Here is a 24,269-nt window from a genome sequence, read left to right on the forward strand (position 1 = left end):
CATAAGAGGCGCCGGGGCCCCAGGAAGAAAGCCCAACCCGCACCGCACGGGACTGAAGTCTGAATCCTGCTGCATGGGGCTGAAGCCAAAGCTGGAGCAACGTAGCTTTGTGGGGCTCCCTGTGGCATGGGGGCCCAGGCAATTGCCCTGCTGGCGACCCCCTAACGCCGGCCCTGGCTTTTAATTTACTGGACCTGGAGAAAAACAGTTGTGGTGGCACAGGTGGCCGTGGAGTTTTTATAGCACGTTGAGAGTGGGGGCTCAGAAAGAAAGAGGTTGAGAACCTCTGGTCTAGTGCATGAAAGGAACCCACAGCGCTCACCATTCCCATATCAAACTGCAGGTGCTCTGAGACCACTTAGCTCCAGGCCGTGCACCACCAGACAGCGCATGGTCCTACAGGAGGTGAAAGATCCTTACCATGACAGCAGCACTCAGGGGGGAGAGCATGCAGCTAATTCACCATCACTGCTCCATGGGGCCAGCGGCTGCTCTCTGACAGAGGCGCAGCACCCGGGCCTCCCGTTAAATAGCCTGGGTTTCACACCACACACGCATGCATGGGCTAAACAAAGCCAGCAGCTATGGTGTCACAGTGAATAGAGCTGTTGTTTTCCCAAAGAAGTCAGGAGGCTGCCAGACTGGTTTGCCCACCTCCCTACAATCTGCTAATTGGTGCCTGTAATAGATGAGGGGGCAGTTGCCTAGCAACGCCCTGCCCTCCTGCCCGTGCCCAAAAAGCATGCCACTCTCCCAGGCGCCCCACCGGGAAACTCTGTCACTCCGCTGGATTGAGGGTGGAGAGTGACAAAGCGGTATTAGCCTTTGTTGAAATGTTTCAGATCTCAGCCCTCTGGTTCATTTTGATTCTGTTTGGACAAGATTTCTCTGCAGTGCAGCCATAATATTCCAGGTGATAAATACTGCAAGAGAGTAAGATCAGCTGCAGCCTCTCCGAGCCCCGTAAGGTTCAGTTCATCCATCATTTAGGAAGATGGGATCCTCTTACCTGACTCCTACGGCAACAACTCCCCAGTTTCTGCTCCAGTCAGTTCGTTGGCTAAAACTCCAGGAGTGCTGCCGAGGTTAACACGTTGCATCTGGAGCCGTGTCTCGGGCAGGTTTCACAGCAGCCACGGAGCGTGATATCGCGTGTCCCTGGTGCATAGCTGTCCTGTCCCTGGTGCAGAGCTGTCATATGCTACAAGGCCATTTCCATTGTCTCTTTCTTCCCTCAAAGTCAGCCAGCCCCTCCTGGGCCTCGGAGGGGCCCTGGGTTTCCTCGAACCTGCCTGGCTCAGGGAGTGGAAATGACTGAGGCTATTTGCTGTGGAAATGGTTCTGATTGCCAGCAGGATCCTTTGTGCCGACCCTAGGGTTCTCTCTCCCTTTGCACCATCTTCCTTCCTACCATCATGGTCTCTGAGTCCACAGACCGGACTGGGGTACTGTGGTAAGATCCTTGGGACCCCCGTTCCCCCAATACACTCACACAGTTCCGTGGCTGAGATAGCTCACTGGCTGCCTGTGTCATTCCTGCCGAGAGGGCATGGAGAGGCTCATTGCAAGTCACTCCTGTCCCCGAAGCTTCCTGGTTGCAAGTCAGACTGGATTGAATTTTTATAGCATGGAGAGTGGTGCATTTTACCCACCTTGCTAATCACACCTTGGGCTACAGCACAAAAGGAAGAGCCCATTGAGATAATTAAGCCAGAGCAGACAAAAAGGCATGTACTGTTGGGCCATTAGTGCAGCTCTCATGTGCATGAGGCCGGTGGCTACTCTCTTCACCTGAGCCGTGTATTAATGGCCCGTACTCACAAGCCCGGAGTAGTAGAGTGCAGAGAAAAGAGGCAAAGGTATGTTTCATTGATGCAGGTCAGGACTGAGCTGAACTGGCAGAGGTGGGTGCTGCAGGACTGAACTGTATTATTGGACTGCGGTGCTGAGAAACTTCAGCGGATTGAGGGGTGTCGACAGAGCTGTGGGGGCTGAGGACCAGGAAACCAGCAAGGAGCTGCAGTTTGGCAGCAGGTTGCTCCTGATCCTCCCCATGTCTCAGCAAGCCCTTGCGAGCTGGGGGGCTTTGACATTTAAAGGTAACTTTCACAGGCATTATGTGCATTAGTTGCCGGCCAGGTGACAGTTACTCAGCACTCGTCACTCAGCCCTAAAACCTGCCTTCCCGTTACACCTGTGCACTTGTCTGTAACACAGCCGGCTTAAAGCAAACAGAGGGCCGGGTAATTCTCCAGGAACGTGTGCCCGACCCTCAGCTCCCCGCGTGTCCCCCCTGGCCTTTTGGATGCAGAGTGAAAAGAATAAAGGTCAGAATGGCAGGTGCCACCCTTTCGTTTCTGTTTTGATTTCCCATGTTAATTCCATGCTGGTGAAAGGTGCCTGGTTAATATCCCCAGAGGATGAAAGTCTTTTATCCACAGCATGTTCCCCTTCACCCTCTACCCCACAGCATGGGTCACTCTGCCAGGAGGACTCAGCACCAGGAATCAGCCAGTCTTTCTCCTCTCTGCAGACGCAGCCACTGGAAGGAAGCGGGGCAATGAGCGCCAGCTCCGAAAGTGGGAGATTCGAGGATATAAGTTACTTCCCACTGTGGCAATGGACTGACTCATTGGACCTAGGCTGGGGCCTTTGGGTGCAGGAAGCAGGGAAGGGTTAAGACTTTCTGCGGAGAATGCAGGAAATCTCAGTATTATTTTTTATGAAACGTACGTATGCCTCAGCTGCCCGACTCCCTTCGGGATTGCTACCCAGTGGGGGTGAAGGGCTTGCTTCCTTTCCTGGGGCAGAGAATAAGTGAGGCAGTGACTGGGTGAGAGTCACGTGTCTGGGTTGGCCTGACTGGTCTAGCAAGAACGGGAATTACCTTGGAGAGACCATGGAAGACCCTCAACCGGACCATTAACTATTAACTACTGCAAGCCAAGAGGGGCCTGAAAACAGGAGACTGGACTGGAGTCAAAACCCTGAGGTGTAAACAGACTGAGACAATATCCCGCTGTACCGGGACGGGGCAGGGGGAAAGGTCAATCCTGGGCATTTGGGGTAAGGCGGGCAGGTGGCGCTGCCAGCATGCACACGCGTGTAGGGTTTGTGTTACCTCTCTAACCTCATGGCCCTAAACGCTGTATTCCAGCTGGATCTCGTCCTGTGTCTCTGTAAACGTTTGCCAGTTGCGTCGCTCCCAACAGTATCCAACAGGCGCCAAGCTCTTTTGGCCCTGTTCCAGGAACGCTGGTGAGAAACAGAGGTGCTGGAGCCAGCGACCCAGTATCTGAGCAGCAGAGCTGCAGGGATCCCCTTTGCAAAAAGTGGAAGCCAGGTCCTACCACTAAGAAGGCACCAGCAAGGAGTCTTCTCCATCCGACTCCAGGGCACTTGTCCTCACAGCTGGGGCACTAGACTTGGAGAAGGATCCATTTCTAGAGTTCAGTGAACTATAAAAGAGGGGTGTAAAGCACCCCAAGTCATCTTTCGGACAAAGGAGCTGAGCACTTTGGGGGAGATCCTGACCAGTGGGGCGGTCACCCATCTTGCCAGAAAAAGATGTAAGAAACATAACAAAACCACAGTCTTGGTTGAAGGGAAGTCTTAGTCACTAGCGCGTTTTTCACTTTTATTTCTTTGTGACGATTTCTGACTTTATCCCTGGTACCTGCACTCAGTTCAAAGTTCTCTGCTTCTGGTTAAATACACTTGTGTTACTTGTATTCTAAATGAGCCCGGTGCTGTGCTGCTCTTGAAGTGATTATTCACTCCAGTTAAAGCAACTAGGCATTTGTCTCTTTCAAGGCCCTTATGACACCTCTGAATGTTCCAGGAGAGGGCTGGACATGGGTGAGGATATTTGGGACTGGGTCACTTGGCTGGTCATAGTGCTGAATGGAGCAGTGGGTAGATCAAAAGCCCCTGAGACAGCAGGCTGAGCCCTCTGGGGCTCCTGGGAGTGACACGCAGTTGGGGGAATGTTGCATTCACACTCCTGCCTTGTGCAAGGCCAGTGAGAACGGGCAGCCCTCAGGGTGCCCTTAGTGTAACAGATGGCAGTTGAACGAAGACTTCATCAGGTACAGGCAGCACCATGGGGCTGGGCGACTTGTCTGCCCACACCAGGCAGTCAGAGGCTTTGGGGTTTGCCGATTGAAAGCCACGTTTGCTTCTGGTTTCCAAAGCTGGAGCTTTGCCCTGCTCACAAGAGATGAGTTTGCTCTGCTGGATTGATTGCCTCGCTTGACAGCGTGTTGGCAACATACCACCTACCCCCAGACCTGTGCAGTGCTACAGCCAAACGTCTCCACCCTCCCACCCCCTCACTCTTCAGCTAGAGCTTCCCACAGCAGCATAGGCCCACTGGGATGGCAGGAGGAGAGAGGGGGATGGGGACCAGGATCAGGTGCTTTTATTTCACTCTGTGCTGTGAGCGTGGGAGGCTGGCTGAGGAGCTGGGCCTGGCATTCAGTTAGTGGTGGGGCTTCACCTCGCTGGGCCGTGCTCCAGAATGTGCTAAAGGACCGAGTCCCCAAGCTTGCACTTGTAGCAGACTCCTGTCCATTGTGGATAGGGCAGAGGGGGACCCGTGACACACCCACAACAGTGAGTTACACAAACATTGTGGGGATGTCAGTGGCACGTCCCTGCTGTGTCCATATTACCCAGCCTGGGAGCAAATTACTGGGGAGTTTCCTCTCCCTTTCCACATGCATCTAAACCTATGAGCCCTTGATTTCAATGGCTCTCTCAGGATTCACCCCACGCAGCCTCACCAATCTTCCTGCACTTCCATGCCATCTCTGCCTCACCTCTCTCATCTCCTGTCTCCCTCCCCCTATCTGCTCATTCCACTTCTCCCCACCATCCCTCACAGCCAGAGTTTCTCCTTCACTTTGCTGCCAGATGTTTTCCCTTGTAGCATCACTGAGTCCCTTCCCTTCAAATTGTCCTTTCCCCTCTGCTTTATGGCCAACCCCATTTCCAGGCAGACCCTTGGCTGCCTCAGGCTCTGTGCTGGGTTAACAACAGTACAGGTGCCTCATTTTCTCTGACTCCCATTCCCAGACAGCAGATGGTGCTGAAGGACCAGGGAGCCGTGAGTGGGGCTCTCAGATGTACAGGACTGCAGCTGGTGGGTGCTGAGTCAGCCGCTTCTTTGCTGGATTCGCCATCTCCTTTTCCAGTGTACTCGGAAAACGATTGGGGAATCACCGTCCTGTTTTCTGGGGCTGTCCCAAATGGAACAGTCCCCAGTGGTCTGCGGGTAGAAAATTGAGGCAAGAATTAATTCAGCCATATAGTCCCAAATTCCTACGGCTCTGGGGCTAGGGAAATGCCTGGATTTGCTGACGATCAAAGTTTTGTGACTGCGGCCAATAAACATGTTGCTCCATTTTGGTGCAAAAAACAAACACCTCTACAGAAATGCTGCTGTCCAGAATATAAGAATGAAGAGAGATGGAACAATTTACTGGAAAACTAACAAACACAGATCATTGCTATAATTTTAGAAAGATGGGATGAATAATGAATGTAAGTCATAACTAGGCTCGCAAGGATTAGATTTTTGTCAATAAATGTCGATTTCACTGTACACACACAACCCGATGAAAAACTATTTCCGTCGATAATAATCAGAATTTACAGTTAGGCAAAGTAAGAAAAATGCTGATTGAGAACTTATTAGAGTTTGATTTAAGGATAGTTACTTTGTACATTTTGACCCAGGATGGTGACAATTTATGTTTTAACAACGACAAAGCTTTAACTTTTTGAATGTCAGCATTTACTGTCATGAAATAACTATTGTTTGAGCCCCTATTGTCCGACCTCCCACTCCAAATTTCCCACAATTGTGAAAAATTTAATTGAGAAAACAGAGAACAAAGGCTTCAAAATAAACATTGAGCTTATCCATCACAATTATAAACGTAAAAGAAATGAATTCTGCCAAGCCTACTCAGAGCCTAAACTGCCTTGATCCTGTTCTGTTCCATTATCTTTTGTAGCTGCTGAGCTCTCTCTTTGTACTTATGTAGGAAAATAAAGTGTACAGTCTACAATGCTGTTTACCTTCAGTAAAATGCTAGTGACACAGACAGAGCTGGTCAACCGTTTTGTAGATTAATAATTCTGATAAAAAAGAAGGGGGAGGAGGGGACTGTCATGGCATTTACCTATTTTTGACCAGCTCCACTCCATTTTTTTATGTGGCTATTACAAAATACAAACGCAGGACAGAAACAAACAGCAGGAGACTGCAAACATCAATCCCGATGCTGAAATATTCCTTCGTGTATTACATCAATACTGAACGACAGCTGCAGTTATGAAGGATACAATGTTTTCTTAGTCATTTTCATTTAGGAAACTGCTTCCTGGATTCTGTACAATACAATCATATTTCTAACTTATTCTCTTGGGAACAAAACAATCTCTCGCTTTTGAAAGTCACAAGCAGGGCAGGTGGAATATGTAAAGCTGCACAGCTTCATCAAAGCCAATCAATTTATGTCCATTTACACCCTCTAGGGGTCTGGCCCATGGTTTGTCAAATAAGGTACTTAGTTAATTTTGCACCATATTTGCAAATAAAACAGGAACAAATACTTCTGCCTATTAATCAACCGGGTCTGCTAAGTCTAATCACAAAGGGGTTATTTACTGGCAGACGTGACCATGTTCTTTGGCATGTGTGCTCCTGCCTGTGATACGCTGGTCTCCCAGCTCATTTCACAGAAGCTTCTGGGCATTTCCAAACTGGACCACATTTGAACCAGCGTCTGCTCCAAAATCTGCTCTTCCCCTGATCCAGCAAATCCTCATGGTCTTGAACCCTCCATTTAGCAGGGGAGAAGGCGATTCATGGTATTTGCTATTTACAGTCGGCCCCCACAATGAGCCTTGCAGAACAGATGGTTGGACACATTCCCTGCCCTGCAAATCTTACAGCCTGATGTGGGCATGTCACCTCCTCAGTGTGTGAGCTAGTGGCGGACAATGTAAAGGCTGGAGATTGGCAATGCATTGCTGCAAAGGAGAAGGGGTTCCGGGGCAAGCAAGCGGGCTGCTGAGCCAGAGGACCCACTTCACCAAAACGGTAGCTGGGGCTGGGATTGGAATGGCTGGGACCCTGTGGTTTGGACATGGGGGAATCTCCCAGGCAAATGTCTCTTCCTTTAAGGGAGGGAGTGGGCAGTGGATAATTCTGAAGAACTCCTACCCCAATGTGTCACTCCTTCAAGCCAGGCAGTAGAGATGCCAAAATCTAATCTCTGCACAGAACTTCAGTGACTGGACATTGACCTTGTTTTCAGCTCCACATTGTGTTGTGCTCCCATAGTTTCTGCAGAGTATGTTTCCTGGGTGTTTGATCAACCCTTCCAAGATTTGCCATTGGTCAGGATCAATTCCACATTCCTTCATATCTTGCTTGCATGTGTTTTTATAGCGAAGCTTGGGATGTCCTGTTATTCTTGTTCCCTCTGATACTTCCCCATATAGCCTGTCCTTGCGCATGCACCTGTCTTCAAACCTACCCAGATGGCCCAACCAGAAATCTTGGCAAGTGATCGTAACAAGTGGCACCGTTGTCTCCATCAGGGCATCAAAGTCCATGACAGAAGCTGGCTCCTATAGCTTAAAGAGAAAAGAGCCCGTTGGAAGCAAGCTGCTCCCAACCAAGATACAGACATTTACAATAACTGCCAAAGATCACACAAATTTCAGATTGGACTATTCAGTCACATGAGACATTGCAAACCATCTACATCATAGGCTGCAATTCCCACTGTCTCTCGCAGATGAAAGGATGCCAATTGGTCAGCCCTTATTGTTATTATTATTGAACATTTGTATTGTGGTGGAGTGTGAATTAAAATGACCTGCATCCACAGGATGAAACTCTTTAAGCATATTAAACGGCCTGTTAATATGTAGTTTCTAATACACTTTGAAAGTGGATTAAATTAACTGAGGATTGCATTACTGCAGACCAATGTTAGCGTGGGAGCATCTATACTTTGCACTAGCTTGGAAGTCCTCCAACTCTTCTCCCACACTGCTCTGCACTATGCCAGGACCATTTACCTGGGTGCCCTCCACTGCACTGTGTCACCTTGACCGATGTCTCCTCCCTGTTTAAATGTTGGTGTGGAGCCAGGGTCAGTCCGTGTGCTGCTGTACGCTCCTGGAGTTCTTTTTGATGCAGCAGCCAAGTTCTTCTTTTGGGGTTTCACCCAGTGAGGTGAGCTGCACGCATGCTGCCCCACAAGAACAAGCCCTTAGAAAGTCAGCCTCACAGCTTGGGGATTCATCAGGCTGGTTTTCAAGTCTCTCCCTCTTGTGATGAAGAATTTTGCTGCATGTGTTTACAGGACATTTTAAATCCCCCTGGTAGTGTCCTGAGTGCTTTCATTCAGCCTGTCACAGCTGGACAGCCCCAGGAGGGAACTGTACAGGATTTCAGTTTAATTAATCTTACAAACCCTCCGCAATGCTTGTCCGATTCAAAGCCTCAGATCTCATCCAAGCCAAGATGCCAGTCGCTATTCATCCTCAAAATGAGTTTGCCTTTTGAAAAGCAAAATCTTAGCTGCTGCTTCAGGCTCTGAGGCAGATCCAATGTTTGGATTCCTGCACATGACAGTAGTGAGCCCAGAGATCCCTGCTCAGGGAGACACACATGCTAAGAGCTCAGATGCTCCAGTGGGCCAGGAGGAGCCCAGAAAACGGAAGATCTAAACAAAAAGCAAAGGAGTCAGCATCAAACAATGCAGGATTCATTCTCTCTGGGATAGAATAGCATTCAGTCTCCTGATCCAGAATTCCCAAGGCAATTAGCTTAGTACGAGGGAGAAAACAGAAGACACAGTCAGCTGAGAGAGCACGTGGTCGATGTTCGCGCAGGGGGAAATTCAGCAGTTACAGTTCACAGGGTTCTCTGCTCAAAGCTTGGTTTCTTTCAGCTTTGATTTCAGTAGCATTTGCATGAATGAGCCCAAGGAAATCTCAGAGCAAAGCCACCATGTTATGAATGGATTCCCCCAAAACCCTCTAAACCGGCCCAGGGGCACTCAAACCCAGACACGCAGAACTCAGCACAGCTCATCCAAGGATTTTTTTGGTGAAGAAATCCAAAATCCAAACACTAGTGAGCCCCACCGGTATTAGGATTGTGCCCTAAGAGCCCAGCACACAGCGCTTCTGCCAGCAATGACAATGCTGTACGGATACTATCTGTTTGGCTGTTGAATTTGAAGAATCGGTGATGTTCAGTCAGGGTTCTACTGCCTGGTACCCGGCGTGCGAGAGGAGGAGTGAAAAATAAGATCGATTCTTTAAGCATAGGATCCAGGAGAGTGAACTGCCAAGCTGATGGAACAGCTGAGCATCTTGCAACTTTTGCCACCAGACCAGTTCCCTAGGGTGAGTGCGGGAGGCGTGCTGTGTGCACACTACATCACTTACCAGTCCTGTGCGCCGAGAATGTGTGGAGATCTCCAGATCCTTGCTGGTGATTCAGAGCTTTCACCCATTCCCTTGAGGCTCTCCATGGCCATCACTGTCTTGATGTTTGAAACCTGGGCAGGAATTCAAAGCCTGTTAATGTGGAACTAACAGCCGGGATGGTTGCTGCTTAGGGTCTGTCTACACTGCACAGTTGACCCAGGTAATTGGCTCCCGGGTCTGAGCACCTGGGTTAGCCATACCCACGTGTCTGTGTCCTCACTGTTTCTGCACTTGCCCATGCGTCTGTGGGCATATCCCCTGGTTCTTTGTGCTGAGATGCTCTAGGATTCTTTCCCTCTCAATTGCAGGAGAAGGTGTTTGTTCTTCGGGGGAAATCATGGGAAGGCAATGGAGGACTATCAGCATCTGAGAGATTTTACCTGTGCTTTCACTGGAAAGTGGGTACGTTCTAGCTCGAGTTAAAGTGGGGGTCGGGATCTAACCCATCTCCCCAGCCAGGTCAGCTAGCCTGGGCTTCAGGCACCTCCAGACCCAGGCCAGAGATTCTTCTGTGTGGATGGTAGGAAGCTCAGGTTAAAACCTGCATAAAAACCTGGGTTAACTCTGCAGTGGAGACAGACCCTGGCACAGAACTCCTTTGCCCCAGGGACTGAGCATACCGCCTTCTGTAGGTTTTACCAGTCCACAGGGATAGGGACCAGAGCTGGGAATTGGCGCTGGAATTCCCAGGAGCAGTGCCCAACTCACGTGTCTCCTCAGGCAGTACGGAACGAGGGCTAGCAGACAAGCATCCTCGTTCTTCCCTGGCATCTTTCTTTTCAGAGATTCCCACTCTGCTGCTGAATTTCTCTTGGGACGATACTGCACCCAGTGAGTGGCTATCGCTCCTATTAGCTGACTTAGGGACTATGCAAAAACCCAGAGGAGCACTTACAAAAGCACATCAGACAGTTCCCTTATCTGACTTCTTCACCTGGTGCTGAGAGCTGCTGCTGGGACTAGATACATATGTGTATTTTACCTGCTTTGGTTTTTCTGATTTAATGGGGAAAATATCCCGTGGAAGCTAAAGAAGAAACCTTTTTCTTATCTGAGCTAAAAATGAAGCTGTGCTGGGCTGGGGGTTGAGAATTCAAGTGCCCTGTTATTCACACACTGAGTAAGCCGGTGCCCTCAACCTGGAGCAACTGCTCTCTGCACGGAGGGTGAAGGCTCTGCCTGTGCAGCAGAAACCCTCTCGGAGTTAGATGAATGCTGCCGGGAATGAATTTGGGGCCAGATCCAAAGCCCGTTGAAACTGACAGGAATCTTTGCATTGCCTCCAATGGGTTTTGGATCAGGCCCGTTGAGCAGCTAAGGATGTACCCCCAGAGTCTGAAATCCTCTCTCCAGGGAAAAATGTTGGAGGAGGAGAAGAGTGAGAAAACTTCCAGCAAAACTGCACCAGAATCCAGGATAGTTTGTCCAATCCCAGCTCTTTCCCACTCCCTGTTCACTCCTGACCTCTCTTGGGGTGTGTTTACACTGCAGCTGGAGGCAAGCTCCCATCCTGGGTAGGCAGAGGCATGCCAGTGGGGCTAAAAATAGCCGTGTGGATATTGTGGCTCCAGCAGGGACTTGCGCTAGCCACTGGAGCTCAGACCTCGGGAGTCAGGTGAGCTTGAAAGGTCCGAGCCGCACTGTCCACACTGCTCTTTTCAGCATGCTAGCTCGAGCCTCCTAGCATGGGACTCCCTCCCAGCTGCAGTGTGGACATGCCCGTGGAGGCTCACATTTGAGAAGGGAATTTATGACAAAGGTCCCCGACTCTCCCCCTGCTGGGCTTGTGAACGTTCCATGAGGCCCTTTGGTGGTGGATGGGTCTCGCTGCATGGCATCCATCGCTGGGAACCTGTACCAGCATATGCCCAGAGATGTTACAAGAGAGGCCCAGGTCGGGGACGGGGGATCGAGTAACATTTTAAACGTCTCCACACTTTCACAACAGTAACATTGCACTTTCCCCCAAGGCCGTAACTTCTCTGCTTCCACCCCTACCTCTCCTCTCACCTTATTCCCGTGGACTTTCAGCTTCAGAAATGCTGCTGTGTTGTTGTTGTTGTTGTTGAAATGCACCGAATGGGAGGTGGGAGATGTATTATTGGTCACTCTGTTTTGCTGGCTTTGGTTTACATTCACTTCCCTGGGACTGATCCCCTGGACAAACAGGAGCAACCAACTTTTATGCAACTTGACTGGAAGAAGCAAAGTTTCCTTCAGTTCTCAGGGCTGAAATGTAAAGGAAAAGCACATTCTGGTTAATTTGGTCTAATTAGAGATTAGTTCCTTCCACAGAGGCAAACAGCAGAGTTTAAATCTGACGCTTTCAGCGCCAAAGCACAGATCTCTAATGCTTAAACGAAAGGAGTAACTCCATTTCCTGGCATCGGTAGTAGGCTGCTATCCTCCAAGTGGCCCAGTCAGACACTGCGTAAGTATGTTACACTGAGAAATGCAAAGGGCCAGTGCAAGGAACATGAGAGTTTCCTGGCTATTTATACCACAGGCTGTGTTTCCTCCCTAGTTCCAAATGAGTTCTGACGTATTTCTAATGTCAGTTGGGAATAATTTCCTAAAGTTGAGCTGGCATGATCCTCCTGCCTTCTGAGATTGGGGGAAGTCTTTATTTGAAGAGACTATTTCCTCCATTTGAGGCAACCGCAGAAGTCCCTTGAACACATCTCCTGAATGAACAGACATGAAAGCAAAGACAAAAGGTGCATCAAAGACCCGTTAGGAAGTATTCCAATGGTATCCCGTGGGTCAGAAAGCTGAAAGCCCCATCTCCACATACGGCTCACTTGAAAAGCACATACATCTCTTCTCAGACAAGCAATCCTGGGGCCAGGGAGGTTCCATTCTCTGAATCACCCCGAGGATGCTCTGACCCACTGCTTTGTCAGTTTCCACCCCTGCCCTGCTTTACTCATCACTAACCATTCCAGACATCAGGTGCAGAGCAGAAGACACTTCATCAAACATCTTCGCCAATCAGAAGCCGTTTTCACCATGGGAGGCGCGATCCTTTGAAGGCGTGAAACTCTGCCCTGTCTCCACGCTGTCAGTGGGAGCAGAACTCGGCCCGATGTGAACCCGTAATCACAGAGGGAGAGGTGCCTTTAGTCAAGGAGTCTGCACTGTACTTACTGAATCTGCTGGCAGCTGCATGTTACAAACAGCCATTACTGGGAAGTGCTTTATGATTGAAGTTTACACAGAGGAATTCAGCACCATTTGTTCTGAAATATTAGAGATGGGAAATATTCATTAGGTCCCAAGTAGCATGGAGAATTGCTACCTAGAATGTTTCCCAGTCTAGATTTAAGTGACTCAAGTGGTGCTGTTAAAACTGCAGTGTGCTACAGTGACTCTGTTTCCACTGTAAACCCTCAGCAAGGCCATAAGCATTAACACTGTTAATCACTCAGGGCTGGAGGTTCAAAAGATGGTGGCCAACTTATTTCGTGTTTCCGAAATGCAGCTCCACCCCGTTAAAAGACCCCAGTCACCTGGATGTGCCAAGACGCCATATGCTTGGGGGCATATTACTCTTGATTTACATGCAATAATCCTACTGAGGTCAAGCATGGGACTTCTCCCCCTCAGCAAGTGGGAAAAAAGCTTAAATAAAAATAAATATAATAAAACACAAGAAAACGAACTGCCATACTGGGTCAGATCAATGGTCCATCTAGCCCAGTATCCTGTCTTCTGACAGTGGCCAATGGGAGTGAACAGAACAGGTCATCATCAAGTGATCCATTCCCTGTCACCCATTCCCAGCTTCTGGCAAACAGAGGCTAGGGACACCATCCCTGCCCATCCTGGCAAATAGCAATTGATGGATCTATCCTCCATGAACTTACCTAGTTCTTTTTTGAACCCTGTTAGCATCTTGGCCTTTACAACATCCTCTGGTAAGGAGTTCCACAGGTTGTGCGTTGTGTGAAGAAATATTTCCTTTTGTTTATTTTAACCTACCCCTGGTTGCAGGGCAGTGCGGCCTAAGGGCCAGTGTCTCTCCCACTCCACCGGGCCCTGGCCCACGGTCCTAACCGCGGCATAGGATCTTGCCACTGGCTCAGCGGGGGGTCCTACCGAAACACACTGAGGCTTACCGGGGGCCAAGTACCAGTCCGTCACACACACACACACCTCCCCCCCCTGGGTTGCTTCCTACCGGATTGAGAGTTGGGGTCTCCCACGAGTACCTGGGTTCTCCGCGGGTCTCCGAGTCTGTTGCCTCCTCGGGCTCCTCCCATAATAGGGCTTCGTGCTGGCCCGGGGAAGCTTCAGTTCCCGGCAACTTCCAGGGTGGTGGCTGGTCCTCTGCAGAAGCTTCCCAGTTAGGTCCTTCCCCTGCGGCTGCCTGCCCAGACTGAGCTGAGTTCCCTCCTTTTATACTCTCAGAGCACTTGGAGCATGCCCAATACGGCTGGGGCAGGACTTCCGCCGTAAGCTACTGGTCTGATGCTGCTGAGGCTAGTGCAGGGCGGGGCTGCCCCATCACATAAGGTTATAGTGAAAACAAGTAAAAGTTCATTTAACAAAGTCTAGCGATTTGAGTGCTAGCAAGGAGGAGTATTGGAAGCAAATGGTTACATATAAAACAAAATCATAACCTGCATTCTAGACCCTGGACTTAATTAATTAAATACTCTCCTGTTTAATAAAATATTGCTCACCAGTGCTTTCCAGCAGGCAGGCTCTGAGCCCTTTTTCACGAGACAAAACATGCTGTCCATTTGTCTCGAAGGTGTAGGGTGCTGTGTGTTTCCTGCCATTACCTGATATAGCAGACTAATCCTTTAAATTTAGCCAGAAGCAGGACACCGCCCCACGGATGGTTTTTTCCTGTAGGTTTTCTCTCTTGTTGAGTTCACAGTCTGATGCTTGGTGTCTGGCTTGGCATGCAAATAGGCACCCATCGCAAGACACACATCACCAGATGGGGAGAGAAGCACCTGCTACCGCCTGTCTGAAAAGAACATTTTGTCACCTCCTGGTGACCTGGCTTAACCCCTCTACAGTAAGAACATAATTTTCACTATAGAGCTATAACTCCTGAAATATTACCTGTACACACATTTTGCAATGATTATAATGACCAGTGGGCTACTAGCTCTCAGTAGACACCTCATATGACACCCTTTAATGAACTATTGTGCATCTATCCAACCCAAGGGGATCCCTGTAAAACTCCATGCACTCTCCATGCCCTCTGCCTTAGGTTCCTGAGTCGCACGCTCCCTGTTTCAATCTGCAGTACAGAGGTTCAAGCAGCGCAGGACTCTGCCCCGCCCTCATTCTAGAGTCTTTCCTGAGGCAATTTGCTTCATGAAGGTGAGTGGAGACAATTTCAGGGAAACACGTTTCTCTCTACGGAGACTGAGGAGAAAAGCAATCTTCATAACCTACTGCAATCCTTTATTTCAAGAGCAGCTGGCACCTCATAGAACAAAATGAAAGAGACTGCAGAGGCAATTCTGCCCGTGCCAGAGAGATCGTCTGCGCTTCTCCCCCCTGTTCTGGAGAATGAACAGAAAGTTGGAGCAGCCTGAGTGCCCCTGTCTTTGCAAACCATAGTAGCCAGAAGCTGGCGCTACCACACAGCAAGCATTAAGAAGGTTCCATAAGAAAGGGGCAGCACAGTTAACACCCCAGGCAAACCTTCACCCCAGACTCAAAGGGCCAGATTTTCAAAAGCGTCTGCCACCCGCAGCTCCTCCTGGGAACAATGAGAGCTACATTTAGGGGCCTAAACGGGAGCTGAGCTCTTTGAAAAGCTGGAACAAAACGTGCACTGATTAATGCTCAGACAATTTCATTACCTTTTTTTTAATTTTCTCATATTCTGCTCCTCTGTGCTTCCTGGATCAGGGGCCAGGAGAGGACGTGGAATTACTGGAATTCAGCACAAAACCCCAGCAGAAGCAGGAATCTGCCCACGGCCTTTTCTTGTGCTCTTGCAGGACATTCAGAGCCAAGGTAGGGATAAGCCACGTGCAGACTTGGTCAGTCACTAGATCCCTGGGATGCGATTGACACCGAGAGTTACCTCAATTGTGTTTGACATTTCCAGACTGGGACTGGCTAAGATCCTTTCCTCATGTGACAGATTATACTCTTTGGAGTCATTAAGATAAAGCTCTTTTGCCAATTAACTGGATTTTAATTGCTACAGCTCATTGCTTCGTGTCACTGGCAGTTAGAGCTTGAATTGAGAATGTGGCATTTTAGAACTTAATGATGACAAGCGTGTTTTAGCCTTTGGGATGAGCCCTGACCAGAAAGATGGTTTGTTTTCTTATTCTTTTGCTCTCTTCGCTTCTTTTATTTTTCTGAAGTTGCACCAGGGAATCTCGGGCTCCTTTGCCTCCATGCTAAACCAGAGTCACTGGCCCTTGCAATCAGACCATGTGGTAGTCGGGTACAAAGATGCTGAGCCTTCAAACTGCTCTACATCCTGCACTGGCTTTGATCCTCAGGTAACACACATCACTGGGGGAGGAGGGTCAGATGACCATGTTCTTTTCCTGTCAGCGTGCATGGCTGAGAATCCATGTGGTGATCTGAAGCATTCCAGTTGATAGTCAGTGTGTGTTTTGTTCCTGACATTCACCAGAGATGACATGTCTTCTTTTTATTTACTGTAGGACCATATTCTTAACTGGTGTAAAAGAGTGATGCCTTCAGCAATCAGGATCTGTCCACGGTACCTTGTCCGAAGTTACTATTCTAAGAAACAGCTCTATTTTTTGTACTGTTATTAGGTAAACCAAAGACAGGAGAAATTAATTAAGCCAACCCCTCCCCATCCTTCACCCCACTTTAAAATGGGAGATACCTTTCATTTAGAAGGGAACCATTCTGGTGGGTGCCACACCCCTCGAAAAATAAATCCTCAGGTGTTTGGGAAATTCAGGACGTTGGGAAAGTCTTAAGCCATACAAAATGACCCCGTTTGGTCCAGTCCACTTGGCGTCAGAGATGGATGTTTCTTCCAGTTCCATGAAATCTGAACTCTTAATGGAAGACAAGAATGTGTCTGTTGTGGGGAGCAGATGACTGGGGAGCAGAATCACTCTCCGTGTGATATTAGTTCCTTCTGCTGAATCTGCAGTGGGGAGTTTCAGGAAGGCAGAAGATGGTTGGAATCTGGCCAGGGCACTTAGGTTAAAAACACCTAAACTCCTTCAAAGAGGACATGATGAGATCTTTAAGGAGCACAAGCGGACAGGAGCGCTACATTCGCTAGGGCTGGACACACCCCTTTAAATTAGCTTCTTCAGTCTAACAAAGCCCAGCTGACTTATTGACGTTCAAGACTTGTACTATTAACCGAAAGCAGACTCACGGGAACTTATGTTAAATTCTAGCTACTGTAGGCCCTTGAAAATGAGGCCGGAGGGGAAGCAACAACACATAGCTTGAGAAATAGAGTCCTGGGAAGTGTGCCACATTAAATGATCCTGGGATATGACCTTGTTGGGATGGTATAAATTAAAGAAAATGCCCTCTGGGTTGGCATGTGAGCTATATAGATCACACATGACCAAGGAATCTCTGTGTATATATAGATCACACCTGACCAAGGGATAGCTATCTAAATGTGAGTCTTATTGGTCTCCTTTACTGAAGATAAAGCAACTTCCAGGCAAAGGGGCTGGAATTAGAGGGACAGGGGGTGCTGTAGCACCCCCTGCTTTGAAGTGGTTTCCATTATATACAGAGTTTACTGCTTGGTTCAATGGCTCTCAGCACCTCCACTATAAAAATTGTTCCAGCAGCCCTGCTTCCTGGTGTTAGCAAAATGAGTGAAGAGAAATGGAAGTGTAGGAACGTGTGTGGAGGGGAAGAATGTGGATTTGTTTAGTGTGACAGTTCAGATGTCTTTATAGACACACATGTGAGGGAAGATCAGATAGTGCCTTAGACAACTCTCCCTGGTCCAGGTTTCACAGCTGACATAACTGTAATCAATATCTCCTGGAAGAGAAATCTGCTGTGTTTCAGACAGATGGGAGGGTAGTTGCCTTTACTGCTGATGCCTCTATTAAATGCTCTTTGAGGCGTGGCCAGGGTCAAATTCAAGCCTTAAACCATGCAGAAAACTAAACAACATATCGAGTCTGTGAGTGCATGAGTGACATGTGCCAGGGTATGTCGGATTGTCTGATTCTGTGTGCACATAAACGAGAGAGAGAAATGACATCCCAGGGCACTGTGACCCAGAGAAGCACAAAAACAGGTGCACTTGAGCCGGACCTCTTGCTTCTTCTATTGCTCAAAAAGTGTTTCAATCACTTCAAGGGGTACTAAGAGGATAAAAGATTGGGGAGCGTTGTGACATCTACTGATGAAAAGTGCTCGAAGAGCTCGGTATTATTACTGATAATATGGCCCAAACCACAACCCCGAATAATAAAATACTGTCTGTTGGTGGCGGTGTTAGACTGGGGGGAAACCCAGGAACCCAATGCTCTACATATCTAGGACCCAGAGGTCATGACGTGGTTGCTGTTGAGTGCTACATGCATCAGCACGCTCTATCAGTTGGGTGCCAAGGTCAACCAAGTGGGCTGGGTACTTTAATAGCTAAGACCTAAAAGGCCAAATCTGCTGGTTTAAACTGGCAAAAGTCCATTGAGGTATTCTTCCCAATTCCTGTTATTACCTATCCATCCATCCATCCATCGATGAGGTTATCTGCCCTATCGTCACGTTATTCCTAACGGCCTCTGCTCAGGCTGAACATGAGTCTAGGTCACTCTACTGGAACAGAACAGGAACCTCTTCCCTGAGTCCAGCTCATGTCACCATCTGATTCTTTAGATCAGCCTTGTGTTCACAGCTGGCAGCAAAACCCAGCTATTTCACAGCTTTCCAGGGTCTTGAGCGAAGAGACAGACTCTTCTGTTCTAGCTGCTGTCAAGAGCCATGCTGCTGCCAGTCAGACATCCCAGCAGCTGATCATTTATTGAAAAGCCCCAGGATAGGAAGCTGCAACATATCCTTAAACTCTTGGAGCCAGATGGGGTCACCGCACTGTTTACTGACCAGATCTTACAGCTGCTATGGGTTTGTCTGAGCAGGGGGTGGGTCTCTGGAGCATATTACCTGTTGAGGGTTGGTGACCTTTGGAGAACTCAAGGAGCAAATCTTCCCTGAACTTTACTGCTTTTCCCAAGGGAATTCCCTTGCAAGTGCATTTTTTACACATAGCTGATGTGGCGGCTGGTTTGCTTCTGAAAACGGACATGAAATGGGGACTTAGGGCTGTGCCCTATAAACTGACACCGAAGGAGTAATTCCATATGCTGGGGGATGAAGCTGTGTGTGTGTGTGAGATGAGGGACAATGAGCGCGGCAGGTGTGGTGGGGAAGGCTGGGAGGAGACGGTGGCAGAGGAGCAATGCAAGCAGACAGACACTTTACCCTGTATACATTGGTATAAAGTCTCAGTTGCAGCATGGTCCAGTGGCCGGGGCTGAGGGCCAGCAGTCAGGAGAGATGGAGTCTACCCTCATCTCTGCTGCTGACTCACTGTGGGACTTTGGGTGAGTCCATCTGTGCCTCAGCGTTCCAGTCTATAAAATGGGCATTCTACTGCCTGTCCAGCCTTTGTGGAGCCTATGGATGGAAAGGTCCATATTTCATGACTGCAGAGGCAAGACATCAAGGTGGCCCTCTTTGCAGTGCTCTGACTGGGAAAGGATTTCCTCTGCTTTGTCCCTCCCTCCTTTAACCTGAGTTTTAGTGCTGGTGGAAGGGGCTGGACTGATGGGGCTGGAGAGCAGGCGCCAAAGAGTAAGTCTCCTTCCACCCCATCCTCAGTCTTTCCTCACACCTGACCCGGCAGAAAGGTGGGGGGTGTCCATTAGAGCTTGGGGGCTGAGAAATCGAGTTCATTGGGCATCCCGCCATTTAATTCTCAAAAATACGAGCTAGTATTTCCTCTGGATGTTACTGTAAATAAAACAACTGCCTCCCCTGGTCTGAGTGCATTGAATCCCCCAGTGGCACAGCCTGGATTCTAGAACCAACAGCCTGCAACAACACTACCACACACACACATACACACACACACACACAGAGCAGCTGTCCATGTCCAAGCACGAGCCTTTCTCCCATGGGGACATAGGATTCTGGGTCACGTACGAGGCACTGAGGGTTGGGCTGGGATGCTCACATGGAGCGAGGTGCCCTGCACGCTCCTCAGAAGGGGCTAGGAGTCCGGACACCAGAGTTCTAATTCTGGGTGAGCACAACCCCTGGGAAAGTCCCTTCTGCTCTCTGCCTCAGTTTCCTCTTCTGTGAAGCAGGCCTGATAATGATTTTTGGGGTCTGGGAAGGATTTGCAGTGCTTTGAGAACGCAGTGACTGATGTTATTTTTCACCCCTTAAGTCCCATTTTGCAGTGATTTCTGCCTGCTAACCCCCACCCCTCCCTTCCAGGACCAGCACCACCTCTCCTGTGCTGCCAGGGAGCAAAAAGTGGTTGTACTAGGAATCTGCACTCAGGTCCCCTGGGGCCTGACCCTTAAGAGTCTCCATTGACGGACATGAAAATGAGACACTGATTCTCCACACCCGGTGCTGCAGGGCTTTGCGTCGCCACTCCTGACGGAGCAAGGCCATTGTGGTGCTCTGAGCTCCTGGGAATCCCAGCCTGGAGGACATTCTTGTTCCTTTCTGAGCTGTTTTTGCCCCAGGGTAGCTTGCAGAGAGACGTGTTTGTTTGGCTGCTCTTGAAACCATCAGCCTGTATTAGAGGGGCTGTCTGGGTATTCGAAAGGAGCCCCACATGTGAGCCTTTTCCCATGCTCAGCCGCGTGGGAATCCTCTCCTGCCTGGGAAGCAGAGGAATGCACACTTGGCGGATGGATGCAGTGGATGGCAGTTTTTGCATGCTAACAGCTCTTGCATTAAAGCAATGGCTCAGCCAAGCACCCCCAGCCCTCCTGTCTGTTGCTGTCTTTGGAGGCCTTTAATGGGTGCACTTTCTGCATGGACAGCGATTAGCCCAAAGACACATGCCAAGCATATGGCACATCACTGAGCGTGGCTGCTGGCTTCAGCTTCCGTACCGATTAACATCATCAAAGCAGCCGCTAGTGACATGATCTCTTATTCCGCTAAAGGCAGCAATGAGTCCTGATGGGAAACTCCTGGGGGGCTGCTGAGGCCATAGGAAACCTTTGGATTTGTGTCTCTCTCTTACCTCTGCCTTTTATCACTAGCAGGACCATCCTCCTCACAAATGGAGCTTTGCTCCTTACACGTCTCATCTGCTCCTGCTCATTTCCTACCCCTGAAGTGATAATCCTCTGAATATTATGCCATCATCACTTCTCAGCAGCAGGTTGTGATGTCACAGATGGGAGCCGAGAGCTGGCAATAGACGCTCCTGTGGAGGCAAATTTAGCAGGGTCATGGCCATTTCATTCAGCAGGCCACAGCGGATCTAGCTTCAGTGCATTACAAGCTCGTGCCATTTCTTATCATACCATAGAGTCCCCACCTGTGGAGCACACATATCAATGGAAACCAGCAAACCGCACTGAGAGGGCAAGGCCAGAAAGAGCTGAGTAGTGAACAAACCGACAGACAAACTCACGCGCGAACAGGGAAAGAGTAAAACCTCAGAAGCTCTCATTGCAGCCGGCTTGGCCACCCAGGGCAGGGAGCTCTCGCTCTCTTTCTCTGCAACCTAAACAGCAGCAAAAACCAATCAACAAACCCCCTCCCTGTCCTCCTGGCTCTCAACCCCTCCGCTCCATGAGCAACTATGCTTTCCCTAGCAGGAACCCCTGGCTAAGCATTGGAAAGGCAGGGGGTGGGAGGATTTAAATGAGCTCTATCAGAGCCTGCAGCTCCAGCAGATGCTTTTCAGAACCTCTGGCCCTGCTCCTCTCCTCCCTGGCACTGTTTTATTTCCTAGGGGCTTAGTTGGGGAAGCATCATCCTGGGGTGTTTTTTTTTTTTTTACTATTTGCTAAATTGTTTCCATTATTAAACAGACGCCGTTCCTAATTTCCTTCAGAAATCACTCACCTCTACAGCAGGTCTAACTGGAGACATAAACATGCTTAATGAAGATGGCATCCGCTGAATATAAATGCTGATTTGTGGCAGGCTGGCCAAGTCAACAAAGACCAACTTCTATCTGCCTGGAATACACAACTCCCTCCAGAACAGATTCCACCCACCTCTCACCTCTAAGTGAAACGTCTCTGAGCGCTGCCGTTTGCGGTTTCGCTCTCCTTACTGAAGAAACTGTGTGCAGCTCCTGCTCTGCAGCGGGGGAAGAATTTGGCAGCTGTATCATTTGATTACAGGGTCCCACCGGTGTTCTTAGCACTTTGGGGCTCATTCCAATGCTCGCCAGGGACCTTTCCAGTTAATTCAGTGGGCTTTCAATCAGGCTCTTAGAGACGGTTCCTTGTTCTATTCAGAGAACACATACAAAGGCGAGGGCCCGGCTCCAAAGGGCTTAGCGGTTGATAGTCCTAGATGTTGAGCATATGCTGAAGTCACTGGGATTCACAGGTCCTTGAATAACAGGCCCTCTTGCCGTTTCACTCAAACAAATGCCACACCCCGGGCTCAGGCGTGGAAGTGCTGTCAGCGAGTGGATCGCTGCAGAAGGTTCTGTGAAAGAAGGGGGGCTTTAAGGAAGGATTTGACTGAGAAGAAGAAGGACTCACTGAGTGAAATTGACCTGTCTTCAGAGGCCAGTGCACAGCCCATGCACCACTTAAGTCCTACCTTGCGGATGTTTATGGCAGAGGCAGAGCAGGGAGCTCGCCTTCACAGCATGTTATTTAGAAGAACTTCATGTGTTTGCTACTGCACATGACAAATGTTTGTGCAATTGCATGTCTAAGGGGACTTGATCCATCTCTGTCAGAGAGAGCATTTCTTTCTGACCCAAATGGACTTTAACTGAATCTCCTCTTGTTTTCTCTTTGATGTCCTTACCCTTCTCCTTTCAGCCTTGGGTGAGAACTTGAAGATGTGACTCATGGTGCAGAAATATTGAAACTGACTTCATTTTTATTCATTTCCCCTGCAACTTGCTTAAAAGCCGTGGAGGACAGGGGTGGGAAAAGTCTTTCCTATAAAATTACATCATCTATCTCAGTCTCTGCAGCTCCCAGGAAGTCATTACAGATGGAAATTAAAGCCCATTATTGCATTTAATTACCCACCAAATGAACTGCATATATAATGAATATTGTAATCCCCAAACATATATAAAGTTTCCAAGTTCATACCTCTCCTGCTGTGTGGCAAAATAATTCCAAAGTGCTTGAGCCCAAGTCCAACGAATTCAAAGGAAAGACTCTCTCAGTCCAGCAAAGCATTTAAGAACATGCTGAATGTTAACCATGTGGGTAGTCCCACTGTCCCAGTGGGTCTACGCACGTGTGTAAGGGCTTTGCTGAATTGGGACCTGAATGTGGATGTGTTAAATCACAAGGACAAGGAAAGAGTGAGAAAACCTGGTGGAACTAGGGAAGATGTGAGCACTGTGTCCATTACAGATAGAGACACAGGATGCCCACAGGCAGGACTGCATTTCACAGCATGTCTCCATAACTTACATGTAGACATGCAGTTAGAAAACACAAACAAACAGTCTTGCACTCAGTTTTTTCCTCTAAGGCTTCCAAAGGTTTTCCAAGCATTCATCCAATGCATCTTTTCGCCTACTCCTGAAATGCAGCCTCCTCTAGGCAGGAATACAGCAGCTGGACATTTTATTTTGCTACCCACTTTGGAATAGTGCCCTGGAAACTGGTACCTTCCCAAAACTGACCTGGCTTCAGTATAGGTGGTGGAAAGATGCTCACATTCTAAAATGGCAACACCCTGTTAGGTAGAAAGATCTCACGGCTATATTCCTGTATAATGTCTCTCTAAATAAGAGCAAACTGTTGTAATGGTTGTTTGTTTCTGATATTTACATGGCAAGGATTTGTAACTGGTTAAAACTTCCTATATTTATATATATATAATAAACATGGCATGGCTTGAAATTATACTTCATCCATGGGGATAGGAGATTTTCCCAGGCTACATGGAAGTGAACTCAAATCCTTGGCTCTTCCATGCGGATGGACACCTTCTTTAGCATGTATAGTCTAGCAATGAACTATACAAATGCATTAGAAAATGACCCTATGGTTTATACTATTCAGAGTGTGCTTGATCCAAAACCGGCTGAAGTCAATACAAAGACTCACAGTGTTTTTAATGGGCTTTGGATCAGGCCCAGTTAACTTTGTCTGGTGTGGAAGCTAGGTCTGTAACTGCCCCAGCGGAAAACTTTAGCCTGGACATGATGTGCAGAAGTGCAATTCGCCTCGGTTTCTGCTCCAGTTCAAATTCTGCTGCCCTATTGCCAACCCTGAATACAGCCGAGGTTTCACTGGGGCAGCTTGGCTCGTGGGAGTAAGCGAGGCCACGTGAAGACAAACTCTAAAGATGAATGGGACTAGGTTGGGTGTTTGGGGGTGATCAGAAATTCCACCTGTCGCTTCAAACCTGAACCATACCTACTCTTAGCTCAGAGAAAAGTGTTTTGTTCCTGCAGCATTTAGGGATTCTTTTTTTTAAAGGAAATGTATTTAACCAGTCTCTGTTAAACAGGATACATTGCACTCTACGTCAAACATCACTGGAGATACTGCCGTCCTGAGACGTGAATATGATTTTATGCTCTTTTTTCCTCTACCTTC

General features: G+C 48.7%; 1 protein-coding gene across 1 annotated transcript in view; it reads right to left on the reverse strand.

The window, feature by feature from the left end:
* The window catches only part of LOC123354967 (transmembrane protease serine 5-like), a 36,003-nt gene extending 15,172 nt beyond the window's left edge, over positions 1-20,831 (reverse strand). Inside the window, exons 1-3 of the mRNA XM_044997385.1 lie at positions 20,747-20,831; positions 11,533-11,751; positions 9,481-9,593 (exon numbers count right to left, since the gene is read on the reverse strand). The gene's annotated coding sequence lies outside the window, so the exon portion shown is untranslated. The remainder of the gene's footprint in view (positions 1-9,480; positions 9,594-11,532; positions 11,752-20,746) is intronic.
* Positions 20,832-24,269: the final 3,438 nt, after the last annotated feature.

This window comes from Mauremys mutica, chromosome 22, assembly GCF_020497125.1.
Source record: "Mauremys mutica isolate MM-2020 ecotype Southern chromosome 22, ASM2049712v1, whole genome shotgun sequence".
Lineage (NCBI taxonomy): Eukaryota > Metazoa > Chordata > Testudines > Geoemydidae > Mauremys > Mauremys mutica.